At 38.3% G+C, this 20508-nt stretch overlaps 1 long non-coding RNA gene across 1 annotated transcript in view; it reads left to right on the top strand.

Annotated features, from left to right (window-relative positions):
* Positions 1 to 1583: 1583 nt before the first annotated feature.
* LOC141362160 (uncharacterized) overlaps positions 1584 to 20508 on the top strand; it is a 77406-nt gene continuing 58481 nt past the window's right edge. Inside the window, exons 1-2 of the long non-coding RNA XR_012368164.1 lie at positions 1584 to 1950; positions 2253 to 2290. This is a non-coding gene — a long non-coding RNA (uncharacterized lncRNA). The remainder of the gene's footprint in view (positions 1951 to 2252; positions 2291 to 20508) is intronic.

The following is a 20508-nucleotide window of genomic DNA, read 5'->3' as shown; positions in this document are numbered from 1 at the left end:
TTTCCTCTGCTCATTTTAATGCAAGCTTTCTTGGTGAATATCCAAATCATTATTCAATTATAAAATCACAGCAAATATGTCCTTTATTTTAAATGTTTTTTTTTAAAGCATACGTTTAGACCGGTGGTCACCAACCCTGTTCCTGGAGATCTACTTTTTTGCAGAGTTCACCTCCAACTCACCTCCCAATCAAACAAACCTGAACCTGCTAATCAAGCTTTTCACGGCTAACTAAAAATTAGGGGCAGGTGTGCTGAAGGATAGTTGGATTTAAAGTATGCAGGAGGGTAGATCTCCAGGAACAGGGTTGGTGACCACTGGTTAAGACTAATATTGCTTTTACCCAAAATGAAAAAACTGATGTCATGTGTTATTGTGTAAAGGTGAAATGGACTTCAGCCAAATATCAATGTTACCCCATGATTTACTCGCCCTCAAGGAATCCGAGATACATATGTCCGTTAACTTTCAGACAATCACATTTGGAGTTAATGACGCCATCTTGGACTTGGACGTTTCATAAGTCATTGTGCAACGCACCCATGACAAACAACGCTTACTTCCCTAGGGTTGTGTCCAAAACTGCTCCCTGTATCCTATATAGTGCACTATTTGGCGTATGCAATTTGTAGGGGTGTCCGAAATCTGATTAAACAACCTAATTTCATGCATTTGTTCACTACTTTTTACCCACAATGCACTCTGACTTTGAGGATACATTCGATGTACACTTACTATTTCTCATGACTGGAATCGGCTGAAGGATGCTGACCGTAAATCCCACAAATTTATGTTTATACACTTTTGTTATTCTAAAAAAAGAGTTTTATTTAAAATATATTAATAATATGAAATAATACAATAGTTAATCAATATGACAAGTAGTTTTGTTTTTATTATTAACAAATTAAAGTTGCCTTGAAACGGAAGTATTGTTTGCCCAAATTCCTCTGTGATGATGTATTTTCTGAAATGAATTAAGGCAGGGTTGGATTTAAATTTGTCCATCGAGATCTGATTGGACCGTTTGAAGTTGGGTCGTGTTGCTAATTGCTAATCGCAACAATCTTCTCCCAGACCCCGCCCACATGCCATACCATATGACCGGAAGTAAAGAGAGATCGTTTTGAGGAGGGGAGGAGATTTGCATTTTTGATTTAAGATTATGCGGGCACATTCATTTTTTAAAAATTATGAAACTCACAGTAATTTGTAAAAAATACCACAATATTACAAAACAAATTACAGTTTTTCATTTTATTTTCATGGCAACTTTAAATAAATGTGACAAACTGTAAGAAAGTAAACTTTAACCTTTTACGGTACAATCCATAAAGCCACACAGGTTTAAGGGTTTATGATGAATCTCTGCGACAGCAGTGCCGTGGTTGGAAAGTGCAGATTAAAGGGTGGTATATCCCCTTCTTACATCACAGGGGAGCCAAATTTCAGTGACCTATTTTTTTCACATGCTTGCAGAGACTGGTTTACCAAAACAAAGTTACTGGTTTGATCTTTTTTCACGTTTTATGAGTTGATAGGTGCACAGGAAAACCAATTATAGCACTTAAAAATGAAAGTCTGATTTTCATGATATGTCCCCTTTAACCACTAGCCAAACTGATAAATAAATACAGACCGGAAGTTCACTTGGGTTCACGCGCGTAACCACCACAACGTGGACTAGCAGAGGTCCTGGCAAATTTAGGCTGTATGTAAATGTTTAATATAATTTTTGCTTTATAAAATAAAATGGCACTAAATAATGTGAAATAAAGTGTTTTTTAATAATTTAAACAAATAAATGTTTAACAAACAAATTATGCTAAAAACAACGTATGCAGTCACGTGTAATATACTCAGACGTCATAAATGGCCATAATCAGAATTTGAATTTCGATGACGTCGTAGAAAAACGTTCCCAAAGGAAATCACTAAAGATCAGCTGAGGTAAAAACCAACGTTTTTATACTATTTCTGTCAGTACTTGGCACCTTAAAACGCGCTGTTCTTGCTGTTAGACGAGATTTTGTAAGACAATATCCTAATATGTAATGTTTAAATGCTGTTTTCAACTTTACTTTGAAAAGTTGTGAAAATTACACGGTTCTCAGTTTAGAGAAACCAACGTTGAGACTAAAAACCGTTTCGAACAAGTTAACGTTTATAATTGTAATGCTAATGAAATTACCTTTTTATGAAATTACCAAGATAGTCAAATAACTAACCTTTTGGTTATCTTGCAATGTTAGGAGATCGTAGAGGTGACGCTTGGAATGCTACCATAACGGTAAGTATCCTTCTGTGAAGAAAAAAAAGTATCCTTCTGTGACGTAACAGTTGCCAGCTAGCATGTCAAAAGACTACAAATGACGTGACTGGTGTGTTAGCTGGGTAAATGCTTTGGTGAATACTGCTTGTTTTGTAAAGCATGTGCTGCTAAACGCTCTGCTAAATGCAGAAATGTAAATAATATCAGGAATATTTCCCTGTAAAATGATATGGACAGGTCAGTCGTTTTGAGATGTTAAATACTGGCGCTGAAAAAGTAAATATTGCGTGCTTTTTAACGCAATTTAGGGCACTTCAAAGTCATTATCCGTCCCTGGCCGCCATTTGTATCATTCTTTGTAAGATATAAAGCTTCCTGAGTACGCTGGAGCTACTATTGCATTCATAAACACATGTGATATAACCTTGATCAGATTTATTGATCTGTCTGTCAAGATCAGCCAAATGTGTTAAATCACGCCCTTGTGCGATGCGTGCTGTATTTTTTGCGCCTTTGATCTGTTTCCTCATCAGCCAAGGTTAACCAAAACTGTCATATCATGTCCTTGCTCAATGCACATCCCTCCAGGAATTCAAATGATCAGACCTTAGCAGTGACTTGCTGCATTTTAACCCACAGCCACTGAGAGGCGCTATATGCACAGTCAAAACGTTTGTGCACACCTCATATAAGAGTCTGTGTGTGCATGCAGTGTCTCATTAAGTCACAAGAGTGCACTGTGATGGCTTTGCTTTTGCGCCCCCAGAGCTTCAGCAACACAGTATTTTTATCTCTCCCAAAAAAATGACATGCTTTATTGACCTAGCCGATGGGGAAATGTGATGACAGAGCAAGAACCAAAGCGCTCATCTCTCGGCTGTGTCGTTTTGTCTTTGTATCCGAGGATGTGTATAATTGGAGCATTATCCTCGACACTTTTAAGCGGTTCGTCTCTGTCCAAAGGGTCTTTTCATCCTGACATAACCACTGCTGAGGGAGGGAAAGTCCCTTATTAAAGAGTCAGATGTTCACTGAATCGCTATGTCATTTAGATTTTATAGCAAGTGTGACCAAGAAGTCATGTGCCTTATAATTTATTAGTGCCTTTGAAAGCGCTGCATTTAAATGCAATCCCTAAAAGTTCCTTTCATTGCAAATCAATGTGTCCTATAGTGGCAACATGGCACATTTGATTAATATTAGATGTAAAAAACATGATGTTTTTTATACTATGACACGTTTGAATGCCATATTGCAGAGGTTATTGCCATATTGCTTTTTTAGGCCAAGCACCCCTCAATTGATAGAGAGGATGAGCAATTAAGACCGGATTTACATACTTTTATGATACGTTACAAAGATATTAAAATAATAATTTTTGGCCTACTACATAACATTTTAATTAAACTCAATAGATTTTTATTGTGGGAACATCATCTTCATTTCAGAGCATATTTTTATTATTGGCCTAATAATGCATTTTAACTTGATTCCTAATTTCAGTTGAAAAAAATTGCATTGGAACTATACATTCAGAGGACCCCCAATAATACCAGCACAGACCCCGAGGGTCCCCAGACCCCCTTTTAAAGAACCATTCCATATTGTATATATACATATTGTATATATACATAGTACTTTATAGAATAGGCTATGTGTTATCATATTATATGTCCATACACGGGCTAATACCATGGTATTTATCTTCATAGGTAGTAAACTTTTATGGTATTTTGTTAGCATTAACAAGCATTATTACATTACATAATGCCTAACAAATGTGTTGATGTGCAATAAATTTAGAATTTACTTGCTGTTATTTCGCATTTTATTAATATTCAGAGTCCAAATCAAAAGTCCACTATTGGTGAAAATATGTCTATTGCCATGTGCCAATTTGAAGGATGGGTCCTTCGAACCCAGCTAACAATTTTTGGTTCCCGAAACGTTCCCCTAACGTTAGTTTTTTGTTCCTGTAGCGTTATTTCCGTTTGTTTTTGTTTAGCCAGGAACGTTTTCTTTACAGAAATAGAATGTTATTTAATGTTCTAATAACGTTAGGGTAACGGTAATTTTAGGTTAGTTTAACGTTTTCCTAACGTTAGAATAACTTTCTAATAATGTTAGAATAACGTTAGAATGACGTTCTCATAACGTTAGAATGACGTTCTCATAACGTTAGAATGACGTTCTCATAACATTAGAATAAGTTATTTTTAGGTTATTTGAAAACAACCACTCTGCAACGTCATGGGAACGTTATTTTATGGTTGCAAAAAATAAAACCTAAAAAGAACGTTCCCAGAACGTTTTTATTTGGTTCTCAAAAAAATAACCTAAAGAAAAAATAAACAAAAAACTAACGTTTGGGGAATGTTCTGTGTTTGCTGGGAAGGAAGCGTCCTCGAAAGAGAGTGCTTGTTCTTTGGAGGTCGCAGCCTCCGAAGTCCACGAAGAGAACTGAAATGAGACGGTCTAGCCTTGAGAGGATCCATAAGTTGCATCACCTGCTGTATGCGTCCACTGTTCATGTCAGCGTGACACAGCTGAGACGTTTCTGACTCATAAATATGGAACCAGAAAATATGACACGTTGATGTAGATTAAACTAACCAATAGTATATTAATCAACCTTAAAAATATACGCAACATACAAAGAATAATATTAATATAAAACATTACTTATAAGGCTAAAACAGTGCCAATAAACTCTTTTCTGCTAAATACACACTTTTATTTAATAAAGGTTTGAAATGTTTATTTTGAAATATCCAGCCATTACATTCAGCCGTTACAAGTGTGCCATGAATCTCGGGATAGCTCGCGTATGTTACTTTTTTGTTCAATGACATTAGCACCCAAAGTTGATGATCTGACGATCCATGTATGCCAAAATTTTCTTGAAAATGTTTCAGAGAGCATGTGTGTTTCAATGAAAGGGAATTTGATGTTTTGTATGAATAAGTAGTTTTTGGCCAACTACACTTTGAAGTGGATCAAACTTTTTTATAAAAGTTATTTTCTCAGGACAACTTTGATGAACTTTTTTGATCCACTTTAAATGTTGACTAGTGTGTATCAATACTTATCCATAAGTAACCAACAAATAACACAAATGAAAGTGATGTGTATATGGTATGTTGTGTATGTTCATATTTGAATGTGCTTGAAATGGTGATGTCATTTAAGCATATAATGTTTGTTGATGACCTTTAATGAAACATATCGCAGGGTTCCCATGAGTCCTTGAAATCCTTGAAAGTTTGTGAATCTGGGGGAAAAAAATTCAAGGCCTGAATCTATTTTATGCAAGAAGTTTTCTGGAAAAATGCTTCTTCTGTATGTGAATGTTGATTCATACCAAAATGCTTTTTTGCATAGTTGTGTTTGACACATGAAAACGTCTCGGGTTACGTATGTAACTGTTGTTCCCTGAGAAGGGAACGAGACGCTGCGTCTCATTTGCCATACTTCCTGCGTCCCTGTAACGCCGTCTTTGGCAATATTTCCGATAGCGATATACTCCCTGGCTCCCGCGTCACCCTGTCTTTGTCGTTAATCCTCACCATTGGTTGAATTTGATATACACATTCAGACGCACATATCCCTGGAGGCGTCCCCAAAGTGTCACCGCAGTGACGCAGCGTGAGTTCCCTCTAAAGGGATCTGTAACAATGTATCTTAAAAGGTAACACGATGTAACCTTGCTCTTACTTTGAATTCTTTGAATTTGAGGGTTTTGGACCTGGAAAGTCCTTGAAAGGTCCTTGAATTTGAAGTTAACTAAGGTGTGGGAATCGACAAGTGTACACAAAGCATAACATCATTTAGTAATGTGTGATTCAGTGATAGCCAGTGAAAATCAAAACTTTTAGGGATGTGGCCAATAAAATATTTATCCCACTATTGTACAATTGGTGATTTTTGAAAAACTGCAGATATATATATCCTGGGATTTAAAAGTGCCGTGCAAACGCATCAGAACTCATGCATTGTATAGGCACAGACTTTTCTATCTGTACATCCCTATTCAATATCAGAAGTTCGCATAGTTGCACTTTTGGTAATGTGCATGAATGTCGTCGTGAGTGCGAGTAACTGTGTCAGACTGAACTCGTGTGGGTTTTCTCATCTCCTCTTGTCGCCTGTTCTCACTCTTGACTGATGAGATGCAATTGTGAATTTGTACTGGAGACAGTCTGTTTACTCAACGCTCCGCCGAGCCGCACAGTAAACCATGACATCAGGTTTATTGTTGCTTCACAAAGTCATCAAAATGATGCTACAGGCGGCCTGCTTATATAAGATCAATGGGTCTCAATTTGGTAGCGCTTTAGAATATTTCTTGTTAAAAAATCACTTGCATAATGTAATGCTTATATAACTCATGCTTGTATTTAAAAAGTATATGCCAAATGGGACCCTGTCTGGGAAAATTTAGTCTTATAATCTAATGATGAGATTTGGAGCAATGATTGAACTTCAATCATTGATTTCAATCTTTGACATGGCCTTCCTCAGTTAATATTAAAGATATCAAGATTATATTTGCACAGAATGTTCTTTGCATTATGCAGGATGACTTTAGATGGGTTTCACAGGCAGGGTCATATAACTTTAAGTATCAGTCGGCTGATACACGGCATGAAAATGTCATAATGTTTATCAATGAAAGTTAGAAAGTGCTATCCTGAAGTCTTATACATAACTAATCCAGGAATATTTCTATCTCAACCTCAAAGTCGCAGGACTGAAATGTTTAAACTTAAAAAATTTGTGAAAAGGAACGACGAGGCAAATCTAAATGTCAGCTGTGGAGAAAAGAGAAGAATAAATAAGCTGTATACGGATCCCATTCCAAGTTATTTATTTAGAGGGCAATGCCAGCAGACTTTGTGTCTCTGGCTTGTGAGCCCTATTAAATTACTGCTGGATGTTTTTAATTACCGCCCATAAATGGAGCAACACAGCACGCTCAGAGCGTTTCAGCCCCCTGTCCGCAGTTCTGAGGAGGGGCCACGTTGGTCCCCGTTCGTCCCGGTGGTCTTACTTTGTGTGTGTGTGTGAGTATATGTGTTAAAAAGTGTGCACTTTTTTGTAGGGAAAAGTCAGCGTTTCTCACTGCTGGTAGTGGAGAGGAAATAGCTAATAAAACAAGGGTAAAACCGAGTGAGAGAGAGAGGGAAACGAGAAAAGTGGGACGGGGCTCAGATCCACTTAATTGTGCTTAAATTAAAAGAGTTTTGGCTTCTTGTGCACCGTGTTTAAAGAGACTTAAACGCAATCCCAGATGTACGGCCGCAGAGCGTCGCTCCGGTTGGCCCTCCAGGCTGTAATCCGTCTCCAGCGCCGGTGCTCTCACTAATAACACTTGTCGCCAGTAGAATTGCGTTGACGTCTCTTTTGAAACCTCAAATCTGGAGCCGTGTATTTTCACATAACTGGTGAATCAAACAGTACAGCTCAGCTACTTTAGGTCAATCTGATCGGCCATCACTTGTAGCGGTTTAAAGCAATAAAAGCTACCGAATTGCATTATTTAAAACATATTCCGTCTTTTAGGAAATGTGACCAACACATGGACCCGCGCTTCACGTCAAGTCGATTCGAAATGCTTGCGATGAAGCCCCAAGGACACAGTTGCACTATCAGATGACACTGCTCTATGCTTTTGTCAAATCAATGCAAGATCGGAGAAATGTGCTGTCGTGACCTGTTAAAGTCAGTACATCGAGGTCAGTGCGTGGTGTTTTAGTAGTGTGTAAAGCCAAACGTAGGTCACACAAGTACACAAATGCAGGCGTTGGGATGCATAGTCTTAGTCCATACCCCTACTGAAAAATCCAGCTAAGACCAGCATAAGCTGGTGAGCTGGTTTTAGCTGGTCTCCCAGCTTGGTTTTAGCTGGTAATGCTGGTGTAGCAAGCTGGTCTAGCTGTGTTTTGGTCACTTTTTAAAGGATTAGTCCATTTTCTTTAAAAAAAATCCTGATAATTTACTCACCACCATGTCATCCAAAATGTTGATGTCTTTCTTTGTTTAGTCGAGAAGAAATTATGTTTTTTGAGGAAAACATTCCAGGATTTTTTTTTTTTTTCATTTTAATGGACTTTAATAGACACCAACAATTAACACTTAACTCAACACTTAACATTTTTTTCAACAGAGTTTCAAAGGACTCTAAACGATCCCAAACGAGGAATAAGGGTCTTATCTAGTGAAACGATTTTCATTTTTGGCAAGAAAAATGGAAAATATGCACTTTTAAACCACAACTTCTCGTCTGTCTCCGGTCCTGTGAAGCGCCAGCGTGACCTCACGTAATTGCATGGTGACTTAGAAAGGTCACGTGTTACATATATAAAACGCACATTTGCGGACCATTTTAAAAACTGACACAAAGACATTAATTAGTATAATTCGACAACAACTTCAGAACGGTCCTCTTTCTAAACACTGGGGCGTAGTTTCGCATACGTCCTCCGTGACCTCTTGACGTGATGACGTATTACGTGAGGTCGCGCTAGCGCATCACAGGACTGGAGATAGACAAGAAGTTGTGGTTTAAAAGTGCATATTTTTTATTTTTCTTGTCAAAAATGACAATCGTTCACAGAGTATTTTAAAACTCTGTTTAAAAAAATGTTAAGTGTTGAGTTAACTGTTAAGTGTTGGGTTCCATTAAAGTCCATTAAAATGAGAAAAATCCTGGAATGTTTTTTCTAAAAAAAAACATAATTTCTTCTCGACTGAACAAAGAAAGACATCAACATTTTGGATGACATGGTGGTGAGTAAATTATCTGGATTTTTTATTCTTTCTGTAATAATAACAAATCTTTTACTCAAGGCTTCAGTGTTTAACCTTATCACCAGATGCTTTGTTTTTCAAGTACGCTGTTATAAAAAATGGGTCAAAAGTACCCTTCTATCCTAAGGTCCTAATATGTACCATTAGGTACAGCGATATATACATTTGGTACTCTGAGGTACTAATTTGAACTCTTTAGGTGCAAAGCTGTACTTTTTTTATAGGGCTGGGGTACATATTTTGACCATATTTTTTGACAGTGTAGTTCAAATCATTCCAACACTTTAACTAGCCTTAACTACTTAGATTTTCGTTAAGATGTTGCTCCACCATGACTTGTTAATCCCAGCAATAGCGACCCTAGTGGCAACATGCCTTTATGATTTTGCCTAGTTATAGACATTTCTGTCTTCACGGGTCCACTTAGATCCGAAAACCCGAGTCCCAAGCTGGTTTGGGTCCAAAAGTTTCACATGTGCCTTGGACAGGGGACGGGTATAATAATAGCGGCATCGGGTCTTGGGTAATTTAAAATTAATGTGTTTTTGCCGAATAGACCCAAGAAGACCCGAACTATCTCGCGTGTGTGCATCGAGTCCTAAGAGCGCTTGTGACATTGTGTGCCTGGCGGTACGTTCATTTTTGATGAGACAGACCTGTCAATCAATTTTGAATGCACATTTTAGTGGTTACCTTCAGATAACAAATGAAAATAAATGGAGCAGTGGGCCAAATTGTATGTGAGGCCAACAGGGTTTCTTTCTGTCTGACTGGTGCGGACAGGGATGCTGTTTACATTCTGGTCCAGTCGGGCTAAAAAAAATTGCCACTGGTTCGGGTCGGATCTTTAAAAAAAAAAGAACTATGCTCGTCGGGTTCGGTTAAAAGTGATTCAGGTCATTTTGAGTCGGGTACATTTCTTTGGACCCGAGAAGACCTCCTGGGTCAACATCATTGTTGATCCTGAGACTACATCCCTTAAATCTGGTTAGTTGTAATAGGTTTACAGTTTATGCTTACGACCAGGATTAGGTGCTTCTACAACATTGTTAATCACCTATCATTGCCTCTGATTTTGGGATAAGTTATGGTTAGGGTGGGGGGTAGAGCATGGCGTTAGGTCGTTTGATCCAAGGTAACACATACTGATAAAATGTATAGCTTGAATACACCGTAAATTGCTTCGGATTAAAACGTCTGGCAAATGCATAAATCTAAATGTAAATGTTGTTCCAAGATCAACAAACTATGTTGACCCAGGAACATCTCTCACTTGGCAAAACGAGGCGACGTGTCCTTGTATTGCATTAGAAATTGCGGCCTGACTGATTTTTGAACGCAACGATGCGTGAAATTGAGCTTTATGTCTCTCTCAGATTTTAAGCTGCATATCATGTTTCTTTTAAATTAAAATTTAACCTATTTTTTGGAGCTCTTTTTGTCATTTTTGGCCTGCATATTTGTACTTTCTTTGAATATTTTGTATCCCTTAATGCAGCACATCATGCACATGATGTAAGTCAAATGGGTTGTGATCTTTGCTTTATATTGATGTGAATCCCAGTAACACCAGTCAAATAAAGCACCTGTGGTGAACTGTCATGCTGTGAGATTGACAGCAGCGGAGACGATGTGTCCGGGGTTTGAATGAGACTTCCGTACATTCTGTGAGGGCTTCAGAGGACCATAAACCTGTAGAGGTGGACAAATGTTGTGGTGACAGAGTGTCTGTAAAGACAGCGAGTCTCCGCTGGTGCTGTCATGGCACAGACTGTAGAAACGGTCCACAGGATGTCGGACAATACCGGGAAGGAAAGAGGAGGCAACATGAAAAAGGGACATTAACCTGCCAACCTGTGAAGCAGGGATATGGACCTTGAATCTCCCGCTCCATGGTTTTAGCATTAGAGCTGCACTTAAGGCATTTACTTCCTCTGTGAGGTTTTTACAAAGTAAAACTTTGTACCCATTTAAGTTCAATATCATTGACTTTTGTCAGACCAAGACCAAAATCTGTCGAGTTAGAGTCAAGTTTGAATTAAAACCGAGTTTAGATGGAGCTTTATTGCGCTAAATTTGCAGTACCATATGACATTTTTGGAATAACATGACAATTTTTTTTACTTTTACTAATGTCGCATTTTTTGCAAAAATTGCACACATTTTATATATAAAGGTAACACTTTACAGTAAGGTTGTATTAACATTAGCAAATGCATTAGCTAACATGAACATGATAGTTTTTTCAGCATTAATGTAAAGCTAGATGTATAGTTCAGTTTTTACGCATAAGAGAGAGCGTACTGAATAGTATGTGCGCATTATACCCGCACTGGCAAATTTCTGTAACCAAAATGGGATTTCTTTCTGTCTGACTGGTGCGGGAGGGGATGAAGACTACACAAGCGCCAGTGCCGTTAACATTCGGTTCCAGTCGAGTAAAAAAAATTGCCACTTGTTCGGGTCGGACTCGGCCTAATTTTCTCGGGTTTGTCTCGTGTCAGATCTTTCTTTAAAAAATAACGCTCGTCGGGTTCGGGTAAAAAGTAAGTCGGGTCATTTCGGTTGTATTAACATTAGCAAATGCATTAGCTAACATAAACTAGCAATATCGTTTTTTTTAGCATTAATCTTTGTTAATGTAAAGCTAGGCGTATAGTTCAGTTTTTACGCATACACGAGAGTCCGCGTACAGAATAGTATGTGCGCACTAAACATGCACCGGCAAATTTGTGTATCCAAAACGGGATTTCGGATACAAAACAGGGTCATGAATGTTGCAGTTATTTTGCGCATGCGCGTACCGGAGAACGTAATATGTAGCCCAGGAAAAGCATTGCATTGTGTCGCAATGCAAATGCGGCAAACGTCCATGTACACGTACGAGTCAAATAAACTATGGTTGTTTCTCAATTCCAAGAACGGACTTGCGTTGTGTAGACTGGTCTTGCTAGGCGACCTTGGAAGAACAAACTCACAAGGTTGCAAGAACTCAGAATGCTCTTGTCACATGACCTCCGCCATTGTTTTGCCGCAATGACTTCTGGGGCGTAAAGCGATTTCAGTGCACATGCACTCAATGCATCCTCGATATCAAGAACACATCGGGGGATTTTCATACGTCCTTTGTACTTGCGTTCTTAAAGGAATAGTCTACTCATTTTCAATATTAAAATATGTTATTACCTTAACTAAGAATTGTTGATACATCCCTCTGTCGTCTGTGTGCGTGCGCGTGGGCGCTGGGGCGCGCTGTGGCGCTTCGGTGGCATTTGGCTTGGCCCCATTCATTCAATGGTACCATTTAGAGATAAAGTTAGAAGTCACCAAACACATCAACGTTTTTCCTATTTGGGACGGGTAGTTATACAAGCAAGTTTGGTGGTACAAAATAAAACGTAGCGCTTTTCTAAGCGGATTTAAAAGAGGAACCATATTCCATGGCGCAATAGCACCCTTGGGAGCACCCCGACTCGGCGCAGTAACACCCTCCCTCTCCCATTATGAGAGGGAGAAGGGGAGCGGACTTTTCAGGCCAGTCGAAGTACTCCCAAAAATTGCTATTACGCCATAAAATATAGTTCCTCTTTTAAATGAACTAACTGTTCATGTTAGTTCATTGTTCATTAACTAATGTTAACAGTTATAATGTTTGATTTGAAGGTTATGAGGTAAGAATAATAAATGCTGTAGAAGTATTGTTCATTGTTAGCTAAAATATTAACTAATTTTAACAAATACAATATCCATATTACAAAACAGGCCATATGATATAGTTAGTTTGACCTGCTGTTGTTGATGTAAGCTGGAGCTTTGCCTTTCCTTGGCCATTTGTTGACAAAGAAAATCGAAAGTTTGTATATTCTTTAGGAGTCTCAGACTTATTTATGATCCTGTTCTTGGAAAGAGCCATTTGAACAGGAAACATCAAACAGTAAGATATCCAGCTTGTGTTTTTTATTGGCATGTCAGTAATGTAAAACTGAATTATCACTTTCTTCTCAACACCAACACAATAAGATTTATGTCTGTTTACTTTTGAAAGACTTATGAAATGATGTCAGTTTCTCTCTTCACCAAAGAAACCTGCATGTGCAGTGTGGTGAGGTTTGCTTTGAGGTTTTGGATGAAGTTTCTCGCATGAAGCCGGTTGCTGTCAGACGGGAGACAGAGAGCGAATGGAGTCAGGATGTTCTTAGAAGCTCCTGTGGCCTTCAAAAGCAACATAGTTCGGATGTGAGGTCATGTGTGCTGTCCACTCACATTTATTAAGTTTTTATTCATTTATTCAGTTTATCCAAAGCAACTTACAAAAGAGGGAGCATTTCGTCCAAGGAGCCAACAAAATGAGTACAAAGATTTGCAAATATAAGTTTAGTGAGGCCGGGCTCACACTACAGGATTTTTAAAATCCCGACCGATTATGAAATACGGTTGCAGCACACAAATACAGAGAATCTGAACAGATTTTTTTCTCTCAAATCTTAAAGACATGGTGCATCACAAATTACCAGATATCCAACTCTATCTCATGGCAATTTGGACGTATTTTACAAGGTGGTTAATTGGTATTAATTTGTATGAGCACATTCTCCACATGCATTTTTGTAATTTTGTAATTTGCTTTTGCCCCTGTAACGTTAGTGTTACGGGTGGGTTTTCATTATAGTTTTTTAAAATGATAATCGTACGTTTTTTAATTCACTTCGTACGAATTAGCCAAGTAATAAAATACGTATTCTGGAATGGTCGTGATTCGTTTTCACAGACGCGTTATTCAGTCGTGTTGTTTCCACACTTTCACAAGCCGTTTCTCCATCTTCGCTGTCTACCGGACTCCAACAGCAGCTTGTTTCCTGGTTGCTTTGAAAGACCAGAAGTGCCACTTAAAATTAAAATGAAAAAAATTAAAAAATGTGGTGTAATAGATTGATAAAACTGTGACAATTTAAAACTCTTTATTTAATTCACCATTTAAAATTTGGAAAAATAAAATAATAAAATAGTACATTACTAAATAATTTAAATGGCCATTATAAATTGCATTTTTAAAAAGCAAAAATTGCCAATTGTTTTTTTTATCTATTTGCCATTTTTATTTTTGCTTTTTATTTTCCATTTTATTTTAGTAAAAAAGAATTGGACCATTGGGTCAGTTTTAAGATGCATCTCCTTTTGCCTTTTGATAAAATAAAGTTGCTTCACTATGTCATAGAACAGTTTTCTTTGAGGATAAGATTTTAAAAATGTAAAATATGATACGGGCCAAACTTTTACCCCCCTTTTCCATTTTATATATATTTAACTTTTACCTATTATATATGTCGCATGTGGCAAGTATTTTTTTAAAGCATCCAAAGCTCAAATTGGAAACGAAAATTACGCACCTGCAAATGGCAGCACCCCAGGCAACCCCTTTGCGACTCTCCATAGGGAAAAACTTTCGTGATATCGGTCATCATTTGTCATGTACAGTGTAACGACGGCCTTAAAGTAACCACGCTGATTATAAATCTGATAAAGGCGGGCTGGCAAAGATGACTGGCAGGCTGCATTTGGCCCGTGGGCCACCAGTTGACTAGCCTTGCCATAGAAGAACCATTTTTGGCTGAATGGTTCCATTAAGAACCTTTAACTTCCGAAGAACCTTTCTGCTTCACAATCGATTCTTTATAGTGAAAAATGGTTCTTTAGATTATAAAAAGTTAAGAAAGAAATGATTCGTAAAAATTAATAGTTGACCTCTAAAATTGCTGTATGGCAACAGGTGTTTCACAGTCTTATAGTTGCGAGCACTGTTTTATGTTAACTTTGAGACAGACTAGTTGACTAGCCATTTAGACTTCCAAGAGACTAGTTAATTATAAGCATATGTAGGTAGTAATCTCTACAATACCAAAGATACTGTCGTGTTTAATATTGAATCAGTTCTCCCACATATAACAGCAAAAGTTTGTGGTGTGTTTTATTGCTTTATTGCATGCGACTTGGATTAAAGGCAACCGAGAAATGTTGCGTCTCCCCGACCCATCGCATTCTGACATGAAACGTATCCCTGATAATGCAAACACTAAGAACAGAGGATCCAGAAATAACTCGCTCGCACAAGATGTGGAAGCGATTAGCACTGAGCTTGTGTGTGTGTGTTTGTCTGTTAAAGGCAGTTGTCGGTCGGCTGAGGGTTATGAGCGACGCCAGCAAGCGTGCTGTGTGTGTGTGTGCCGAGTTTAGGGAAGTGCTGGGGGTGTCTGGTTTTGTGCAAAAGAACTCATAAAAGTCACATTTGTTAGTGATGCATGAGGAAGTAAAGGCAGCTTTGGCACATGTGTCTGTGGTGCTAAATTAACTGTTAACACAAATAATCAAAGCGCAGGGCCCATTGAGTACTGGCGCCAGTCAAACGGGAGGAGGGGTATCGGGCTGGGAGCGTACCTAAAGTGAGGGCGTTGTGCATGCGTGTGTCCGTTCCCCTTCCCAGATCAGACTGACTGAATGATATCAGTGTCCTTTCCTGAAAAAGTGGTCGGCTCCTGGAGCTTTTGACTTTCACGGTGCCGGGCCCCTGGCAGGTGGAGGTCTTTCTCTCTTGCGAGGGACTTTCACAGGATGGAAGTGCTTACAAAACACGGCCGTCTGCCGATCCGACAGAGGAAAAGCTCCGTCACACTCCTTCTTTCCAGCTATTGTTGCTCAGGGATCCGCCGACGGATTTAGACGAGGCTTTTGTGTGCGCGGGTTCGAACAGGCACAGGACGTGGCATCAGGAAGAGACGGCATGAGCGGCGGCTGTCTCATCAATGAGCGTAACTGGGACTGTTCTAAAGAATAGATCAGTGTAAATATTGATGCAGAACGCAAGTGATTATATGTAGGAGGACAGGTTTACACCAAAACACTCATACAGTGACCCCATAGTATTTAGACCCTGTAAATATATAAACGTTATTGCATTTATAGATAATCATCAGCAAAAGTTTTTTTTAAATAACACTGAAGCTTATCTCAGAAGTCACTTCACTTTCCTGAGTCTTTTGTTGTCTCAGTGTTATTTTTATTGGATGTATGAGGTCACTTTCCCTCAAGTTCACACAGGTGTCCTGCCGCCTAACCAATGTGCATTTTATCACATTAACTCTAGACATTTTTCACTAATGTTTGACAACCTGTTAGAGACAAAATACTTGGTGTGTTCATTTTAACCCTTGTATAGCATACAAACATCTGCAAGCGGCTTGTCTCAGCTCGCTTTACTTTGGATAGGAGAACCATTTGTGACCCTGGACCACGAAACCAGTTCCATGGGTCAAAATTATAGATTTTTTATGGCAAAAATCGGTAGCACTTTAATTTACAGTATGTGTACTTACCTTGTACACATATGGTAAATATGTTGTACTTACAGACACATGTGTGGTACTTACTTTTGAGTTTCTACATGGTTATTAAATGGTATTATTACTCTACTTACCAGTGGTACATACTTGATAGTTATTATGTAACTCTAGATAAGTACTGGGTAATACCAGATACATACTTATAGTGTGGTTATACTGTAACTAACAAGAACACCACTGCACTTACAAATGAATGTACAATACACTTACCATGTACATATAATTTGTAAGTACCGTAGTTTTTGTTATTAGTTTAAAGTACATACAGGCCAGTGTACACTAATGACCAGCACATATAATGTATGTATACTTTAACTAACGAGAAACACTACTGTACTTATAAATTGTATATACTGTACATGGTAAGTGTGTAGTACTTACAGGCCAGTAAGTAGAGCAGTGTTTGTTATTAATTATCATATATGTACACTATAAGTACCTGTCTTTAACCCACACTTGCCTGTAAGTACTAAATACTATATTGTACATTCATTTGTAAGTACAGTAGTGTTTCTTGTTAGTTACAGTATACCTATACTATAAGTTTGTATATGGTATTACCCAGTACTTATCTAAAGTTACATAATAACTACCAAGTATGTACAACTGGTAAGTACTGTAATGATACCATTTAATTACCATGTAAATACTACACATTTGTCAAAATAATAACGTAATTTTCACACAAAATTTTTTAAACTTTTTAACCACAACTTCTTGTCTTGCACGAACATGACGTATGCTAAACTACTGCTCCAGTGTTCACAAATGTGGAGCAAGAGGACTGTACCGACATTGTTGTATGTGGAATGATACTAATTAATGTCTTTGTGTCAGTTTATTGTTTATAATGGTCCGCAAGTGTGTGTCTCACATATGTAACAATAAGTACGGTCACACTGGAGCGTCACACAGCTAGTGTAAGACGAGAAGTTGTGGTTTAAACGTACATACATTTTTTCTTTTTTTTGGCGAAAATTAAAATCGTTTCACTAGATAAGACCTTTATGCCTCGGGTTGGGATCGTTTAGGGACCTTTAAAGCTGCATTTAAACGGCAAACTGTTGAGGTCCACTAAAGACCACTATATGGAGAAAATCCTGTAATGTTTTCCTAAAAAAAACTTAATTTCTTTTTGACTGAACAAAGAAAATCATTGACATCTTGGATGACATGGGGGTGAGTAAATTATCTGGATTTTTTTATGAAAGTGGAGTAATCCTTTAAAAGTGTAATAAATAGGCTAATATTATTCAATGATTTCGTGCTGACACTGATGCGACAATGAAAAGTGACTTAAAATTAATATTTGAAAATTAAACTGAATGCAAAGTAGTTTTTGAGGTCACTTTATATATATTAAAACTCTTTATAACTCAGGCCACACATATCATGTTCGCTGTTATAAATAAGTCTGTTATTGTGCCTGTGTAGGTTATTTTTTATAATATTGTTTTTAAAATGAAAAAAAAAATTACTAGAGGGTAGTTTGGAAGAATGGAGGAGTTACATCAATCATGTCGTAAGGGGCAAATTTTAGGTCTGGGTCAGTTTCCTGTGTTGAGAAGCACACACTTCATTTGTTAATGGACTGATCCGAGTGGCTCCAAACTCAGTTAGGCTTTGCCATCAGTGTCTGTATCTGTCTGATATATTCAAACTTAACATTTGCCTTTTTATAATATTCAGTGACTCTTTGTGTGAATGTCTTTGATGCCCTGATTCATTACTCTTTTTCATACAATAAATACATTTAAATATCAGTGTTGAGCAACCTTATAAAACAACAAGTTGTTTTGTTTATTGTCTATGTTATATTTAAAAGTTTAAATATTGTGCTCTGACTAGTAAAGCAGGTCTGACCGCAGTAAATTCAGACACATTGAGTTTATAAAGCGATGTACTGAAAAGAGCAAATTACGCCGGAGCTTTCGGTGACATCAGTGCAAAAACAGTTTGGCTCCCCCAATCCTCTCTGTTTCCCATGAAGCCTCAGAAAGTGGGCAGCAGTCTGCGCTCGCCTGGCGCCACAGTCATCATGCATGTCAGTCATTCGCGAAAGTTTCTGTTTTCCTTCGAGGATGAGTTAAGCTCCTCCTTCAGGCTTAACGATTTATTTTAGGCTCCGTCGTCCAAGACTAAGTTCTCCCCCAAAACACACACACACGCGCGTGCACAGTACTCTTCTTCACATCAGGGTTTACCTTGGCCTTGTTGTTTTAATACGGACCAATCAGCTAAGCCGCTGTAAGGAATGTCCCTTGGGACTCTTGCTCGCTTTCCCAATAGAGCCATTCATCCTCAAGACCCGAGGTCCACATCTGCTTTCCATTAATTCTCATACAATAGTTCTCATCCAGTCTGAAAGTCGGGACAAGTGGGCGTTCGGTAATCTCTGTTTTAACCATCAGATGCTGGATGATTGCTAATGTTGGCCAATAACCAGTTGAAAGTGAAACCTACGTGACCCCAATGTTTGAGTAACCTGGTGATGAATGAACGTGATATCTATTTTAAGAACGTTGACAGATCTTTGAAAACTTGCGACGGGGGTGCAGGAAGCTGCAGGTGTTGTACAAGATCCTCGGGGTGCATTATGAAGCTATCGACGCAGATTCGGAAAGCAAATGTTTTCCATGTGTTAAACAAGACACGGGAATATTTATCTTTTGTTATGATCGAATAGGAATTATTGTAACACTTGCTTACAGCTGCAATTCGTAACTTTTTTCGTTACATAAAATATCAGTGTCTCCCTGCTTTAACCTGACTCACAAAGCTTATTTTAATATATAATTTTAGCTGTCAGGTACGATTTCCCGGGTAATGTCAGTTTGATTTTTTACTTCAACCCACAGATAGAAAGTATTTAAAGTAACCTGCAGTTTGATGTTTAAACCGAGATGGTGATAGAGGGGCAAGAGATTGCAGCTTTAATTCATGCAAGTTTTTTTATACAACATCAATTTTTTTTCTGTCCATGACCCCATCACACTTCCAACTCATTATTGTGATCGTACAAAAGCGTCAGTTTAGTAAGTCAAATCTCTGCTTAACATCGTTCCTCAGATGAACCCGTCCGCTTTGACGGCCATGTGCAAACACAGCAGTTAAAGCAGCTTTAATTCAGTCTTAATGGAAAAGCGTAACCGTCACATGCGGTTGACTCAAAAGGCAACATTTGTATGAATCTGAATTCAGATGTAAACAAGATCCAGTGAAATTTGTCCTGGAGCTACAGTGGAGTGTCTTAGCTTTTCTATGCTTTTCAGAGTTTGATAAAAGCAAAGCTTTGGCCCAACTTCTTGCTGAGGTTGCACCTAAAAATCTAAATAGGCTGTAATTATGAGTTAAGGGCCAGACATTGGACTGGGGTTGGCGAATGACTATAAAAGGAATCTTACGATTTCAGCATTTAGTTGCTGGTGCCGTCATCACTAATTCTGTTCCACTTAAATTTGACGTCATATTTTGTCTGTGAACAATATCATTAGTTTACAATGTGTGTATTTATCTACAGATCAAAAGTTACGCTCTCTACTTACACCCCAATTGTTTTACATGCATAATTAGTTTTGTATGTTTTTTTAATAATGTGGCCAAACTATAATAAATCATGTCTTGTGCTTGTTGCATCATCAGGTCTTCTGAGTGGTTTTTAACCTGTTTCTATGTGGTTGCTTGGGGTTTCTGGGTGGTCATTAGGGTGTTGCTGGGGTGCTCTGGGTGGTCATTGAAGTGTTGCTAGGGTGCTCTGGGTGATCTTTAGGGTGTTTCAACAATGTTTTGGGTGGTCAATAGGGCATTGCTAGGGGGTTCTGGGTGGTCATTAGTTTGTTGTTAGGGTGCTCTGGGTGGTCATTAGGGTGTTATTAGGTGCGCTTAGTGGTCATTAAGATGTTGCTAGAGTACTCTGTGTGGTCCTTAGGGTGTTGCTAGGGGGCTCTGTGTGGTCCTTAGGGTGTTGTTAGGGTACTCTGTGTACTAGGGTTCTCTGGGTGGTCATTATGGTGTTGCTGGGAGTGCTCTGGG

The sequence above is a fragment of the Misgurnus anguillicaudatus genome, chromosome 25 (genome assembly GCF_027580225.2).
Source record: "Misgurnus anguillicaudatus chromosome 25, ASM2758022v2, whole genome shotgun sequence".
NCBI classification, from domain to species: Eukaryota; Metazoa; Chordata; class Actinopteri; order Cypriniformes; family Cobitidae; genus Misgurnus; species Misgurnus anguillicaudatus.
This window is presented reverse-complemented; position numbering and strand designations above follow the sequence as displayed.